This window comes from Athene noctua, chromosome 17 (assembly GCF_965140245.1).
Source record: "Athene noctua chromosome 17, bAthNoc1.hap1.1, whole genome shotgun sequence".
NCBI classification, from domain to species: domain Eukaryota; kingdom Metazoa; phylum Chordata; class Aves; order Strigiformes; family Strigidae; genus Athene; species Athene noctua.
Window position 1 is genome coordinate 13,347,897 of NC_134053.1, and position 14,268 is coordinate 13,362,164.

General features: G+C 53.1%; 1 protein-coding gene across 2 annotated transcripts in view; it reads right to left on the reverse strand.

Annotated features, from left to right (window-relative positions):
• Positions 1 to 11,812: 11,812 nt before the first annotated feature.
• The window catches only part of RBM19 (RNA binding motif protein 19), a 71,850-nt gene continuing 69,394 nt past the window's right edge, over positions 11,813 to 14,268 (reverse strand). For both annotated transcript variants that reach the window (XM_074920980.1, XM_074920979.1), the window contains one exon: positions 11,813 to 12,231. The gene's annotated coding sequence lies outside the window, so the exon portion shown is untranslated. The remainder of the gene's footprint in view (positions 12,232 to 14,268) is intronic.

Sequence of the window (14,268 nt, forward strand, 5' to 3'; positions counted from 1 at the left end):
CTCGTGCTGGATTTGCCCCCACTGTGTCTAAGGAGAGGGGGTTCCCCAAGATACAAACTTCAAAAAAGCAGTGAAGCCATCTGTGACAGTTGCCAAGGTTCAGGTTTTCCCAAGGCCAGACCACCACACCCAGCAACTCCCCCTCCCAAAGACAAGACATCTGTGTTAAAATCCAAGCTGCTGACCTCTCCAGTTCCCTGCATGGTTATTTTCCCCTTCGAAAAGCCTTCTCCACAGCCAGCCCAGCCTTAGCGGATGCTTCAAACATTAGCTGAGCTGCAAACACAGGTTTTCCCCCTCCCCATGCCCATGGTACAGGTGAGGAAAGAGTGGAACTGCTGGTGCCACAGGGCAGAGGGAGGTGAGAAGGGCTGCCTCCGTCCCCCAGCCCCAGGTGACCTTTCCTATGGAGGGGTGCACCAGACCGGGGTGAATGTTTTAAATATCAAACTGAAGACCTAAAAGGAAATTTAAAAATATTCCCAGGAGTGCTGAAGTGACTCCTGTGATGCTCTTGCCGGAACAGTAACGTTTGCCAAAAATAATTTGTCTTTAATCAGACGCAGCAATATATTTAGTTTTATGTCCGTTCTGTATCTATCTTTATTACCTTGGGCCACTTCAGCTCAGGAACCTGCTCCTCGATGCTCTGCCAGGGACCAGCACCCTGGGAGGATGCAGGGGCTGGTGCAGGTAGTACCCCAGGGAAGCGTCCCCAGGGACCCCATGCTGCAGGGATGGGGTGAGCCCTGAAAGAAAGGTGCTGCAAGAGAACAACAAAAAATAAGAAGTTTTGCGGTTTTGTCAAGCAACTCAAAGCTCGGTAGTGGATCCATTAGAGAAGATGTTATATTCACTTTTGGTCTGAACCAAAACCAGCTACTTTTTCCTCCCATCCTCATCTAAAAGGAACCATTTCTGCAAGGGGAGTTCCCAGGGAGAGCTGGTGGCTTGCCACCAGTGGTGGGGACCAGAAAGCATGCCTTCCCTGGAGGATTTCCTCAGGATTTCCCATAGGTAGGTTGCTGCATTTTGGGCAATAGTTCACTTGGGGAAAACACAACAGAGCTTTATCTAGCTACCAAAGCCACTTCGGACACACTTGTCATGCCATCCCTCAGGGGCTCAGGTTGAAGTCCTCCTCATCAGCAGGTGGACCTGCTCCACTCCAGGATGCCCTACAGCAGTGGGGCTGCAAATTCAGGAGGGGGGTCCTGGGCTCCACCAGCACATGGGAGTATTGGTGAAGAGAGAAACACCTTCCCCCACTGAGAGTTCTCGCATCCTGTGAGGAGAATGAGAAGGGTTTCTCCAGGGAGGCCCAGGCCCACCAACCTGCACAAGCTCCCAGCCATCATGCCCACACTATCAGGCAGGCTGAGGGATGGGGGAAGCCCTGGACGAGCCAGTTGTGATGTGCTTCCACAGCCTGAGGTGAGGCCTCCAAGGGAAATGGAGCAGGACTTAGGCTAGAAATTTTTCATTTCAAGTATTTTCAGGAAGGAGGCTGAATGCTGCAGGAGAAACTGTCTAAAGCAGCCTGTGTGCATGTCAATGACTCTCTTCTGTCTCCCCCACCTGGCAGGTTGCAGAGCCCTCTGCATAGGATGGAGAGCAGGAGATGTGCATGAAATCAGGGAGACACCATGGTTTGTGTCCCTTGGCTGGGGTCACAGGCCTGTCCAGCAAGCCAGTTCAGTTCAGTCATACGAGGCAGGAGGACTTGCAGGAGATGGAGAGTGCAGAAGAGCATCCCTGGCCCATGCTGGCCACCACATCCACTGCAGGATCTCTGGCACTACAGCAGGAGCCTGCCTGTCCCCCAGCGCTAGGCTGGGACTTGTCCTCCCCACCCAGCCTGACCCCAGGCAAAAGGCAGAAAGCAAAATGTCCCCTGTGCTATTTGGGGGGAGCTAGCAGGAGTCAAAGGAAACTGCACCAGCACTAACAAAAGGGTCAGGAAAAATTACTATAATGAGGATCTCCTGTGGCATGATTGAAATACCATGATTAACTGAGTCCCATCCAGCTGCAGGGCAAACTGTCCGTGATTAACCCTCACTCAGTGCCCAGCCAAGTGGTTTGATTTGGAGGGAGGGGAGAGGGGGATGCTTCCCAAACACCATTAAGGGGAACCTCAAAATTTAAGTGTCAGGCTGTTTCCCTGAAAGGACTGATGAGCAACTCTTGCCCCACCATGGAGGAGGGAACAGCTCTATACAGCACAGCCCTAGCCAGCTCAGCACAAGAGGGGCAGACCTGCCCAGGACACGGTGCCAGAGGACTTTAGGGTACAGAGCGTTTAGGGCTGCCAACGCCACCATGCCAGCTGAGCACTAACAGCTCGGGACATAGGTGAGAGAGGCAGCAGGGTAAGCAATATCAGCAGCCATAGGAGAGCACTAAGAAGGGAAACCTGCTGTGCTTTGAATTATCTCTGCACCCTTCAACAAGCTGCAAGTCCGCTGAGATGGGTCATCTCCTCTCCTGGGTCCCTCGTGCCTGGTCCTGCTCCTGAGGAGGGAGCACCAGGTTGCTGAACAAGCACTGGGCCGCACACAGCTGGCTGTGGCAGGGAACAGGGGTGTCTGAGGCATTTCTGAGCCTACAGAGCACCCTGAGAGTTCCTAGCAGGAGAGGCAGGGCCTGAGCATCCTTCCCCTACACCATCGTGGCCCAAACCCTTGGACTGAGCCACTCAGACAAGAGGCAGGTCACCTGCCTGTCCCAGCGCTCCTTCTCTGGATGGAGGCATGGACTGCGAAGGGAGCTGCAGGATCCCATTTTGCAGCCAGTTGCTATTAAAACACACTCTCTGTGCATTCCCAGGCCCTACAAACCTCCCAGGGCTGGACATCAGCAAAGTCCATTCCAGAGCCCTGCACATCTCCTGGGTGATGCAAGAGGACAGCCAGCCCGCTGTTTGCCTACTGCCAGTGAGCACTACCCTATCACAAACCCAATCAATCCGGTGTTAAGGTAAAAAGCAACACGTTTGCGCAACCTCCATCCTCAGCCTGCCCAAGCCAGCAAAGCTTCAGCAAGCAAAGGGCGGGTTCTGAGCTCCTGCATACAACATTGTCTTTTCTGCTGACCCCCTCCACTGTAGGGTTTGGAGACCTGCAGCAGCTCTAACCCAGTGTGAAGAGGGTGACAGAGACGTGCAGAGTTGCAGGACACCTTCCCATGCGGCACGGCAGGCGCAGATCTGCCGGCGACAAGCCCGTTCCTGTGATGGGTTTGCGCTTTCAGCATGTGCCAATTAAAGGGGTCTCACTGCCAGCGCCACAGCTGGGGCCCAGAGCTGGCCCTACACAGCATCTCCTGCCCACATGCCTCCCAGCACCACACGTCACCCGCTCAAAGCCAAACCAGCCCCTCTCCCTGAGCAGGGGGTGCACAGATTCCAGAGGAGGCGCTGGAAGGAGAAAATCCAGCCCTAAGAGCTCCTCAGTGCCAGCCCTCCGGACCCCTGCCCGAGCCTTGGCAGGCCCCTGGGCAGCTCTGCTGCCATCCACCCAGGCTTCCTCCCAGAAGATACACTCCAAAGCTGAGCAAAGCACCTATGAATTAAAATAATGCTCCAATGCAGTGAGGGACAGCACCGCTCTGCCCCTTGGGTGCTCTAGGAAGCAAGCAGGGATCTTACCCAGGGAGTCTCTAACTTCCAAACCCCATTTCAGCCGCAGAGGCAGAGCTATGAAAGGGGAAGGACTCCAGATGACCATGTTTCTGTGCTCCTGGTCCAACCCACCCAAGCCCACCCAGCCACGCTGGCTCTGCAGCTGTACACAAGCACAGGACCCGTGACTTTGCTGCTGGCAAAGCTCCCAGCTTGCTCATGTAGTTTGGGGAGCAGCCCAAACACCACACTGCCCGGATGAGAGCCGTGCTGCTCATTTAAGGAATGCCTCAACACCACTCTGACTGCAATATTTACCAAATAAACCAGCGAACCCCAACAACTCAGTGCAATGCCACAGACTTTGCTGGAGACACCACAGATGCTCATCAGTGATTTTATAATCATGGTGAGGCCCACAAAAGCCACCCATCAAGGAGCATCTTCCAGCCACCAGGCCAAGCCCTGCACATCCCTCATCCCAGTGAACACCAAGAAACCTGCAGATCCAAAATCTGATTCATTCTGCAACATTCTCCATCCTACCTCATTCATCCTGCAGAAGTTCAGAGTCCATCTGAGATGAAAGACCATCAGAAGACAGAAAGCCTACCTCAAAGCTCACAGCTTGCATGTGAGACCCACATTGCCCTCGGTTGAATCATTCGCCCAAACGGCTGGGCAACTGTAGTTAAATTTATAGGGTGATCACAACTGAGAAACAAACCTTGTAGTTAGAATATTCATGACCAAGATGAACGCTTAAAGCAGTCAGGAAAGGTTTGTTGAATACATTCAAATAATTAATACATATGAGAACATTGCAATTCCCTCTTTGCTGGTCCACAAACAGAAAGAAGCTAAATTCATTAGATTAATATTTGTTGAGACTTATTAGTTTAGCTCTAATTTCATGATCAGATGGCATTTTCGGGAAGTTGAAAAGCAAGCTCTAAAGATTCATTGAACCTAAACCATGGCATTAAAGAGCAAGCAATTTAAAAATTTTCCGAGAAGAAAGTGTGTGCCCAGTTGGTGGTTTGCTTTTAACACCGTTCTCCCACCAGCTGGGAAATCAGCCACTTTTCTTCACCCAATCTCAGGCCAGGACTCAGACTTGTTAATATTAAAGCAAATAAACAGCTTCTCCAGCTGATTTGATGGCAGGATGCTTGGTGGAAGGAGTCAATACTGGATGCTTCCCTGAGGAAGGCTGGTGAAGCACCTTGGCCAAGCTCAGGGTGATGGAGCTCACATGCTCGGCTGATGGAGCCTTTCCCAACGGTCATTCAAGAAGTCCCCACCCAGCCAATGCAACCAAGCCATCTCCTGTGGGTAGATAATGAGAGCAAGGCAGTGCAGGAGCCTTCTCCAAAGGAGCCAGCCTTCCTGAAATGAGGTTGCCTCCTGACTTTGTCGGTGGCTGTCTCTGCACACCACTCATGAGACCTCAGAAGAAGGTCCAGATGCTTTTAAGTCACCTTCTAACTGAACTAGATAAACAAGACTGGGCTAATCCAAGTGGTGTGCTCAGTGGCTGAGAACCAGAGTGAACCACAACCCCTTTGCACCCAGAGGCTGCAGCAAAGCAAAGACCTTGCACCCGAGTTGACACTTTCCTGCATTTCATTACCACCATCTGAAGACCTCATTCAATAAACCCAGTAACTGCAGTTTTGGCATGACAGGAACATAAACCATGGCTGCCAACACCGTCTCAATCTCCGTTGCTCCATGCGTGAAGTTCTCCAAGTCCCCAGCGCCAGAAAAAATATTTCATCACAAGGAAGACTTTGTACATCAAAGAGGACTTCATTGTATGCATAAGGAGCTGGAAAGAGCAAGAAATTCCCAGTGTACAGTGTCCAGCGAGATTCCTGCCCCAAACAGCTCCTCTACACAGGGCTGGATGCTGGAGAGCTTACCTGGGCCATGGTCTGCAGGTGGTAGGGAGAACCTGGACCCATCCCTGAAGGCAACCCAGGCCCATCTCTCCTGGGAAGGGCACTCCACTTGGAGGTAGTAACATGCTTCATTCTTTGCTCCTTAAGGAGAGTTTTAGGGAGGCAGAATTGATTCTGAAGTGTTATTATCTTAATTAGAGCACTGAAAAAGCCAAGGGCTGGGTTCTCAGCTGGTGGAAGCCATGGAAGGATCTCAGTGGCATTGCACCAGCTGGGAAAAACCACAAAACTCAAGTGATGCTGTTGAGATGCCAGCTACATTCTCAGGGCTCAGATGCAGCATCTTCCTCCCCTGCCGTGTTTGGTTTGGCCTCAAGCTCCCTCTTCTCCCGGCTGGAAAGGTCAGCACCCCCCCGGTAGAGGGGAGGGCAGGAGCAAACACCCCCCCGGGCGACCCCTTGCCCTGGTCCCTGCGCTGCCCGGGGCCGACGCGCGCCCAGCCAGCTGCTGGGTGGCTGACCCCCGCGGGTCCCCGCGCTGACAAAAGGCCTATCTTCTCTCCGCCTAAATGATTTAAATTCTAATCAAACATCATTTATAGCACATCTCAGAGCCGTCTCCCGGGAGCTGGTCCCACGTGAGCCGTTGCCAGGGCAACCGGGGGGTCTCATTTCAGAAATGTCAGATTGCATTATTGTCTTCACACTTCTCTGATAACCCGGTGTCTTTCCCTCTCCTGCCCCCCCCCCCCCCCCCCCCCCCCCCCCCCAACAAGCCGTCCCCCCCTCCCTGGAGGAAATCGCCAGCTCTGTTTCATTCCTTGCCCTGCCAGCACTACCCTCCCAGCGCAGGATCCCCTTTGGGCTCTGCTGCTTGGTCGGTGTTGTGTTATTTTTGATGGAGAGGAGGAAAAGGAGGGTTTTGGTTTGTGTTGAACATGCTGAGGTGCAGGGAGAGATGGTCCCATCATCCCAGTCCCACCGCTTCCCCTGCCTTGGCATGGTGGTACGTGCCATGGGGCTGCTCAGGGCTACTTGCTGTCTTCCAAAAATAAAAAAGACGCAAGGGTGGACAGAGTTCAGAACAAGCTTTTGTGTCTGTCTGGGTGAGCTCCACTCTCCTGTGGCTTTCACAGGAGAGCTTCCCTCCCCAGGGCATCTCCCAGCACATCTAAATCAGGTTGTCCTGCAGGATCCCGCATCGCAAGAGGACACTGCAGCTTGTACTGCTGGGGCCTGCCCAGGGAAGGGGTCAGAGACACCTTCTGGAACATGTCTGCTCCCCCGCTCTGTGGTGTTCCCCTTGGAGAGGCTCACCTTGATGGTGGCAGCTCAAAGCCCTCGCCCTGTGCTGCAAAAGCTGCCTGTGGGTCTATCGGAGAAAGATAGCAGCACATGGAGGAAGACCACCTTTGTGCAGAAAAACTTCTGGCCTAAGATACCTTCCAACTTACTGCCTCCTCATTTAGGCTGGTCTATGAGTGGTTCTCCTGAGCCAGCTCCAGACCCACAGCTACATGGCCAAGTTCTCCCAACCAGTCCTTCTTCCAGCAAAATTATGGAGCCCAGGTCAACTCTCTTGCTTCACTACTGCCTTGTGAAACTACATACAAGAGCTACTTGGTAATGATCTGCAAACTACCCAACCAGGCAGGGCAACTACTTGCACAAAAACAAGGGGAAGTAGGTTGAAGCAGTTAGACATCATCAAATCATCAGGCAGTTTTCACTAAGGTCACAACGAGTCAAGCACCTGTCTGACACAGCCAGGTAAAATAACCACAGGGAGAACACTCACCAGCAAAGAGCACAGGTACCCCACACAGCATGAGCTGGATCATGGCCACCACCTACACACAACGTCTTCAGCCCCATCTCAGCACCTTCTCCTTGACATGGTGGTCACTCCACTCACTCTTGTTGCTGCCCTTGTGGCCAGGCCATGCTGCTTCTCCTTGAAACACCAAAAACTCAACCCAAGAGCCACGTTTCATCCCCTCTCCTCAAGATGAGCATATATAAGCTTCAGGTTCCCCTCACTCCCACACCTTCTGAAGGTGTTGCCAACCCATTGCAGACAGCTGTGCTGCTTTGGCCCTCCTCCAAGCTGTGTCTACCAGTAACGTCCACCTCCACCCCCATGGAAATCCTTGCCTCCAGCTTCCAAATGCCAGGCTGGTGCATCAACACTGTGGCTGGCTGATGAACCTTCAGTGAGGTCCTGCACAGCTCGGAGATGACAAAACGCAGCCAGGCTGGGTCCAGCACAGCCATGGTTGTCACACACTGGAAAGGATTTCCTGCTGAGCTGCTGGAAATAATGTCCTTGGGGAGAACAGTTTCCACATCCTGGGAAGGGTTGGGCCAGCAGCCAGTGATGGTCCCATGATCTCACAGCAAAATTGGGGTGTTTTTATAATTATTCTGCAGCAATTTAGAGGTGCTGGGGGGATACGCTGTGCCTGGTGGTTGGATTTCAGGCTGCTTCCTACAGGAGCCGATACGACATCACGTGTTTGCCAATCTCTCACAACATCCCAACAATCCCAATTCCCCTATTTTTAACCCCATTTCCCTGCATCCTGTCAGAAGATGATGGAGGATGGCCCCAAAGAGCCGGGCTGGTGGCGGTGTCATCCCTGCAGTTCCTGGGTGCCGGCACAAGCCCACGTGTGCTGTCCGGCATCCCTCCATCCACCCATCTGCTGGGCGCCTCGGCTGCCTGATAAACCCCTAATGAACCTCCCAACACTGCCTCTTCCCAAAGAATAAACCAGCCCTGGCCCAGGCGGTTAATATTTAACTGAATAAAGGCCATAAATATGGAAAATGGGACTTTTAATTAAATAAGCAGCTTTTAAAAGGGCCCTTGGGCCGAAGAGGCTTTTGTTTAAATATGATTGATTTGACATGTCCTTTCCCTCCCGCTTTCTCTCGCTCTCTCCCTCTCTTGCTTGGTGCAGGGTTGGGAAGCAGGCTGGTGCATCGTGGTCCTGCTGCGGGACCCACCGCCCTGCCTGCACCCAGCCAAGCTGCCTGCTCCCCAAAAACCTGGATGTGACATCAAGATACAGGTTTTGGGAGCACCCAGGTGGGTACCCAGGCAGGGACAGCCCTTCAGCTCATTACAGCTCATGTGATTTTTAAGATCTAAACTGGAGCAGAAGGTTTCCCCCAGCTGCTGAGCTGTCCTTACCCACCCTGGCTGGTGATACCCTGCCTTGTGCCCCCGGGGCAGGATCTGGGCTCTCCCATCCACACAACTACGTGGTTTTCCCCATGTAAGGGCCTGGCGAGTCCCTTACAGAGGGGATGGAGGGGAAACTGAGGCAGGGAACAGGGAATGACCTGTGAGGTCAGCAGCAGAGCCAGGGAAAGGGACTTTGCCCAGTGCTTTGGGGCCAGATCCATCTCCCCAGATTTCAGCACACACACACACACACACACAGTTTGGCTTGCAAGCAGGCAGTAAAAACAGGTCTTAATAGCTTTGCTGTTCTTTGACATTTGGGTTTTACTCGCTGTAGCAAGCGGCACTAATTACTTCTTAGTTATCCAGGCGTCACAGTGCGACCGGAGCAGGCGGTTTATGGAGTGCCATGGGCTGCCCGTGGGCACCAGGATGTTTCCAGCCCTGGGAAGACCCTGCGGAGGCATTGGGGTGTGGGTGGCTCTGCCCAGAGCAGCAGCATCACCCCACACAGCAGGCAGCTGCCCTGGGCTGAACCACTGGCAGTGACCTACTGTGTGCCCCATGACCGCTGGGAGCAGCTCCAGGCCATCAGACTTGGCTCTGTAAGAAACAGGAGTGGGGTGAAACAACAGGAGGCTGAAGGTCAGAATTTGTTGGGAAAAAATGGGTAAAACTGGGAAAAGAGCCGAGCAGAATCATCGCTACGTCACAGTATAAACGAGAGCTGCGCCCTGCAGGAGAGGATACAGCATCCGTCCCCAGTTCAACTGGGGCACAGAGAAGCTGAAGAGGCACTGAGAGCAAAAAAGGATGTCCCCACAACTGAATGGCCTCGGGGTGAGGGACAATTACAGACCGGGAGAAGAGGCAGCCCAGGCTGGTGGCTGGCCCCAACCTGCGCTAACGCCACAGCAAAGGTGGCTCTCAGTTTGTTCCGTGTATTTTCCACTCATGATTCTCCCCCATCCATTCCCATTGATGCTGTGGGCCTCAGGCTCCCTTTGCTCAAAGCAGCCATGGTGGGTTTCAGCCAAGAGAGCACACTGCTAATTATCTCCACAGACCACTCAGGGGAAGCAAAGTATTCCCTGGTCCTGGACCTGTTGCTTTGTTGGGATTTCACAGGTGAAGATGTGGAGATGGGGAAAAAAAAGTGAGAGCACTAACTTGGAGAAGAGCAGGTCAGGCTCCACACAACTTGCGGGTGATCTCGGGCATGAAAATGCCCATCCACAAGGTGCCCAGGACAGTGTCCTCAGTCTGGAGTCAGACTGTCCAGCTGGTGGGACCTTCTCCCCCAGAAACCACAGTGAGAGCTCCTGGGTTAGCTGGTGAGATAACCAACACTTGAGGCAACAACTTCTCCTTGGGTCTAAGCAGCCTTTGGGGTGCCCAAGTCTAGTCTGCTGAGTGCTGGGGTCACCAGAGTTCTTTGGGAGCAGGCAGTCCCCCCCCCTCCCCGGATCCCTGCCAGGCACCCTGCTGTGACTACGGGTCCTCTGCAACACAAAACTCAGTGCAAAAGGACGGGCTTCTGGTTTCAGTTTGCTTGGAGACAAATTGAACTCTGCGTCTTAACCTCACGCTTTCAGCAGGTCATGCTTCTCCATGGCATCTCGTATGGGTTCCCCGTCTCAGATGTCATCCCCCAGCCAATATCCCTCCCGGAGGACAGCTTTCTCCTGAGCTGCCTTCCATCGAGAGTGACGCACCCTAATTCTTCATTCACATCACTAAACATCTTGCATTTTCTCTTTAAAGCATGCAAGGCACTGCCTAGATCAGTTAGTGCTGAGCACACACGCTGCACAGAACAGCTCCTCTCCTCCAAGGCATCCTCAGGCACCTCCAGCTCTGGGTGCCCTCTCTGATACGGCAGAGAGTCCTTATTTTTCTCCTTCTGAAATCTGGGCACGTCTCGGCCCTAGTGCGCAGCTTTTGAACAGTGAAACATCAGTGAACCCTGGTGTTCCCTTGTTCCTTGGTGCCTAAAATCACCTTCTCCGAGCCCTTCCCCTCTGGGAAAGGCTTCCTTGCTGGGAAGACAAGGGACATTTCTGGAAGGGGCATCTGGAAGGGGAAGCTCAGAAGATGGATCTGGGGGCCAGACCCCCTTCCTGGGCAGGTGTTTCCTCTGCTCCTCTCCTGCTAGACTAAGCGAAGGATTTTTCTTATAACGCCTGAACAACCTCTTTGAAAAGCAGATCCCACACCTTTCCCAGCTGGCTCCCAGTTAGAGAAGATGGGAGATATCTATGGCCCACATTTGGGTCAGAAAGGGGTGTCCTGCATGACCCCAAGTCACCAAGTCTATCACACGTGGTTCCCTGCTGCAGCTGCCAGCGTGAAAATCAGCACTTGCTCCTCAGCAGTACGAGGGCATCGCTCCTCCGAGTCCCACTGACCTCTGTGGATGTTGCAGATGCTGATGCCAAGGGGTCCCTAGAAATCTCACCCCACAGCCGAGATCCCAGGCCAGAACAACTGAAGTGCTCAGCCCTGACAGAATCAGCAGCATTTTTGTGGATTCAGCCTCAAATTAAGCTCACATGAGAAAACCAATCTGGACACACAACCCAGAGAGATGCATCACCCTGGGAGGTCTGATGCCACAAGCAAATCGGAACAAGGGGCTGCTCCTGGGGACACGAGGCAAAAGGCAGAGCTCACCACGGCAGTGCAGAGATAGAGATTTTTTTTTTTAAAGGTATGCGGTTCTCAAAAAGAAAAGGCAAAAAAAAGGCCCTGTGTTTGCAGCCAACACGTGTAATCTGTTGCAGCCCTTGTCAGACAAAACAGTTTTGCCGTAAGACAGCGATTCCCAGAGGGGAAAGGGGCGAAGTGAAAATACTTTATCAGCTGCGTACATATGTAAAGCGGTACCCTGGTTGAAAAGCAAAGCCTCTTTCCCTTTGAAAGCCGGGAAGGGAGAGACGGGAGGCGATTGCCTGAGAGCAGGGACAGAAATGACACAGGCACAAAGCCGAATGCAACAAACCCCAGGCCTTCCTCCTAAAATATGCTTATCTCCCTATCAGACCAAAATAACTACCTAGCTGTGCTGAATATGTATTAAACAAACAAATCCAAACAAACCTGAGATGTGACTCAGTTTGGAAAACTCTTAAAATACATGTGTGGTTTTTAATGTACAGAAATTATCATTTAATTCAGACATTAAGAGCAGGTTCTGCTGGAGTCCCTGGGGTCAGCAGGGGAAGTGCCCATATTTCCAAGTTTCTGTGCCACCAGGCTGGGCGGTTGCTGAGATGAGGGGAATCACATCGCTGCCCGGGTTTAAGAAGCGATCCTCAGGCAGAAGCCACCGTCAACAAGGGCTCTTCTTCCCACTCCGAATGCAAGGTCTGTTTAAGAGGCTGGGAATAGAGACCTGGATGCATGGCATAAATCAGCCCTTGGGTGCACAGGACAAGTGGACTCCTCTGGCAACAAGTGTGCTGGCTGCTGAGTCCCTGGCAGAGGCTTCTCCCTCTCCATCCATTAGCGACAGACCTGAGAAGGTAGAAAAAAAAAAAATTAATGCCACGCAGCAGCTCCCTGCCACAGCTGGTGAGACGGTGAGGGGGACTCAAGCACTCTGCTGCCGGGCTGGGGGACAGAGTGCCCGGCTCCATCCCAGGCACGGCCGGCTACTCCCGCGGGATGAGAGCCTGGGGAGGGGATGAGATGCCGGGCGCTTCCTATGAATTCGGATGAACACAGGCAGGAGGGAGGTAAGAAATGGGATGGGGGGAGGAACCGGGGAAAAGAAAGGAGAGAAGGAGAAGAAAGGGAAGGAGAAGAGGCGGCGGGGGGAGAGGGAAGGAGCACGCGCGCGTGCCCATCTGGGCGATGCATCACATTGAAATTGTCCCGCATTAAAAATTCACCAGCCAGTGAATTTTCAAGGGATTTGTAGTAATTAGATGACAAAATGCTGGCAAATCTCAGGCTTGCCAAAGATGTTACTCAGGGGTCAAAGACTCGACACTTTTGGCTGGGTAATTTGTAAGTGTCAATCACACTCAGCCATCAGAGAGAAAGGAGAGATCTAACGGCTGAATCCTAACGAAGTCCAAGGCTCCTGCCTGCCATCGCCCTGCCTGCTCTGCCCCCGCCACCCCCCTCCCGCCTCACGCAGCCGCACTCGCTGCCAGGCCCGGGGCTCCAGGCACAGCAGCTGAAACACAGAGTGGGGTGGGATTTTTTTTTAATTTAAAAGCCCCCAACTTCCAGATTTCATTTGTCAGCCCCAATTTCAGGTGGGAGGAGTGCCTGCTCTAGTTCGCAGCTGCCCGCGGGCGATGAGCCTGTCCCGTTTACCCTGCCAGGGGTGGGGGGTAGGATGGCGAGCTGTGACCCCTGGGGCGAGCCCTCCACAGCCCTGCAGCGGGCCACAGGCGGGTGGTTTTCACCGCTTCTCCTGACATGTGCTTAAAATTGCTGCTGGGACAGTCCACCCTCCTGTTTTCTGGGGCTTGCTTAGCCCAGGCTGACGCACTGGGCTGGGTTCAACTGAAAACGAAATTAAAACAGCTCCTGCCTGCAATCTGCCTGTTTCTGCCTCCCCATCAGGTGTTATGGAGCCTCTGGAGCCACCAGCACCACCACACAGGTTGTCTCTGCCTGCCTCAGCTCTGTCAAAATAACCTGGGTTGGTTCAGACACCAGTGGGACACTCCCAGCCCCGGGGGGTGGCAGCCCAGGGGGTGGCCGTGCCAGCAGAGTGGCTAGAGGGGGGTGTCCCGCTTTGGGCACACCCACCCGGAGGAGAAAACAAATTAAAATACTCTTAAGTCTCCAACATGGGGCTCAGGCAGGGCTCAGCTTTGCCTAGGCTTGGTAGGAGGGATGAGGCTGAGGTTAAGCCTGGGCTTTGCGGCTGGGTTTCTCAGGGCAGGGTGGACCCCACAAAGGCAGGGCCCCATGAGGATGGCTGCCTGGAGACTTAGTGTATGGCCGGGACAGAGATCTCTCGTGGTGCTTTTGGTGAAGCTTTATTTTGCATTTTGTGGTCTGATTTCTAAGCTGATGAAGTAGAAAACCTTTGGACTGATCAGAGGGCAGCACCAAAGCACTTCTCCAGCCCCTCAGCATCAGTGGGATGGCTGCTAACATGGGCTACACTTAATTCTGAAAAGATTTTAGGTCACCAAATGCGGGAAGAGGCAGGAGCTTGATTTCCCCTCCATCTCTCGTGGCTTATAAAGCTGTCCTCATTACACCTGCTAAATCCCACCTCTGGTTTTGGGCCGTGAGGGATGGTTTAAGCTGTAGGAAAGGGACAGAGGGATGCGGGGGGGCTCTGGCCACCAGCTCTGCAGTGCTGCAGCTGCTGGGGCACTGAGTGCATCTGTCACACCCCAAGGAAAAACACTCCAAAACCACCTTCCAACACACTTAAATAATCCAAGACACATGGGGGAAAAAAAAAAAAAAAAAAAAAAAAAAGAAAGGTTTGTTTGCTATGTGCCACCCAGAGTGCTAAATTTTGCGAGCGTCCTCAATTCAGCAGCACGGGGAGGGGAGGGGTGTGGAAGGGCAGGAGGA